The sequence below is a fragment of the Peromyscus eremicus genome, chromosome 5 (genome assembly GCF_949786415.1).
Source record: "Peromyscus eremicus chromosome 5, PerEre_H2_v1, whole genome shotgun sequence".
In the NCBI taxonomy this organism is placed as follows: Eukaryota; Metazoa; Chordata; class Mammalia; order Rodentia; family Cricetidae; genus Peromyscus; species Peromyscus eremicus.
In genome coordinates this window covers 56,687,886-56,690,272 of record NC_081420.1, presented here as the reverse complement: position 1 = coordinate 56,690,272, position 2,387 = coordinate 56,687,886, and the positions used below count along the sequence as shown (strand labels likewise).

At 45.9% G+C, this 2,387-nt stretch overlaps 1 pseudogene; it reads left to right on the top strand.

Annotated features, from left to right (window-relative positions):
- The first annotated feature begins 545 nt into the window (after positions 1-545).
- On the top strand, positions 546-1,899 carry LOC131910510 (DNA-directed RNA polymerase I subunit RPA49-like; annotated as a pseudogene).
- The last annotated feature ends 488 nt before the right edge of the window (positions 1,900-2,387 follow it).

The window sequence follows — 2,387 nt, the reverse complement described above, 5'->3', positions numbered from 1 at the left end:
CAGGCAGGTAGAGACAAGCATCTCCCTGGAACCCATTGCCAGTCACCCTACCCAGTAGCTGAAGACTAAGCTGAGTGAGTCTATCTTACAAAACGAGATGGACATACCAAACTTCTCTGGATGCATAGGTACACACAATGACATACATAAACACTCTTTAGCCTTTTTGTATGGGAGTCAGACAAGAAGATATCTTACTGAAGGTTTCTCAAAATGTCTCCCATGGAAACAGCAGCATGAAAATGCAATTAGTTTAATAAGTCTCTTTCACTGATTTCTCAAGATCTTAAATAATAATAATAATAATAATAATAATAATAATAATAATAATAATAAACATGATGTTTTCCTAGATTCATTCACTCAGCAAATACGGAATGAATGTCTACTGTGTGTCAGGGAACACTTTAAGGCTCTAGGAATGTCACTATGACAGATTGTCAGTTCTCATGAAGCACATACTCTCTAGGGCATCTCCCAAGATTCATTCTAATTATGAAAACCAGTGTTCCAGTGTATGCATCCGCGTGTGAGCTGGCGAGTTCATGGCTACCCCGGTGTCTGCCATGCTGGACGGACAGACTGAAGACATGGAGACAGAGGTACAACAGAGTGCAAGGTGGCGGCTGTACTTGTGGGAAGCCTGATGACAGGAAGAAAGCTGTGCTGGTCCAGTTCTCCAATGGAAGCTGCAGAATCCAGGCAACATGCGCTTCACCTTATACACAGCACTGACTTGGTAAACCCCAGGCTGCAGAATCAGCAGATCCTGGCAGCTGAAACAGACAGGCTCTCCTATGTTGGGAACAATTTCGGGACTGGTGCCCTCAAATGCAACACTCTTTGCAGACACGTTGTGGGAATTCTTAATAAGACCTCTGGCCAGATGGAAGTATATGATGCTGAGTTGTTCAACATGCAGCCAGTCTTTGCTGAAGATGCATGCTATTGAATATGAGCCTCCTCTGGAGAATCAGACCAAGACTTTCAGGGAAAAGTTGGATTCTTGCATTGAAGTCTTTGGAAGCACCAAGCAGAAGCGGTCCCTGAACTCCAGGAGAATGAATAAAGTTGGCAGCGAATCTTTGAATCTCACAGAAACTAAAGCTGCAAAGAACATCATTGATACAAAGGGTGTGAATGCTCTGGTCAGTGATGCCATACAGGATGACTTGCAGGATGATTTCCTCTACTCCCTCCCTGCTCTGCTGATGCAACCAAGCCTGAAGACGTGTACAGATTCGAAGACATTCTGTCCCCGGCTGAGTATGATGCTCTTGAGAGCCCATCCGAAGCGTTCAGAAAGGTCACATCAGAAGACATACTGAAGATGGCTGAAGAGAACAGAGAACAGCCACTGGTCCTTCGTCATAGAAATGCTGAAGTCTCTGCCGTCAGATGAGGAGCGTGGAGACCAATGCTGAAGTCTCTGCCGTCAGATGAGGAGCGTGGAGACCCGCAGGCCCGGAGCATCTGGTTTCTAGATGCCCTCGTCAGATTTCAAGCTCAGAAAGTGATAAAGCGGAGAGTGCCCTGGGACCTGGAATCCCCCATATCATCAACACCAAGCTGCTGAAGCGCTTCACCTGCCTGACTTACAACAACGGCAGTTTACGGAACTTAATTTCAAGTTCTATGAAGGCCAAGATGACTGCGTATGCAATCGTGCCTGCCTTGCACATAAATGACTTCCAGATAGACCTGACAGTGTTGCAGGGGGACCCGAAACTCAGTGAGAAAAGGATGATTGAGATAGCAAAAGCCATGAGGCTGAAGATCTCCAAAAGAAAGGTGATCCTGGCAGATGGCAGGGAAGAGGATCACAGACTGGGCACTCTGTCTGTCCCCCTGCCTCCGGTCCAGACCTCAGACCGCTCAAAGAGGAAGAAGATGAGCTAGGTGTTTCCAGACGAGCTGTTCTGGCCACTCCCATTTTTGTTTTTTTGAGAAAGGAAGCAGACTGGATGTTGTAGGACTTATCTATAACCCAAGTGCTCAGGAGACCGAGGCAAGAGGATTGCGGAGCCTGGGCCTGTCTGGGACTCTGCTGTGCTCCACCCCCACCCAAGGCATGGTTATCATGCCTGAAGCCAGCATCCCAGTTATATCTCTAATGCGGAAATTAAAGTGATGGCCCAGGTTTGAAAGAAAGAAAGAAAGAAAGAAAGAAAGAAAGAAAGAAAGAAAGAAAGAAAGAAAGAAAGAAAGAAAGAAAGGAAGGAAGAAAAAAGAGAGAAAGAAAAGAAAAGAAAACCAGCGTTCCTCACGTTACTCTGTGGACAATGCTAGTCTGTATGAGCAGAAAATGTGAGCTCAACTCATGAGAAACCAAGCATGTGCTCAGGTTGGAAACCATAATGCCATTCTGCAACTGTCTTAGGATGCAT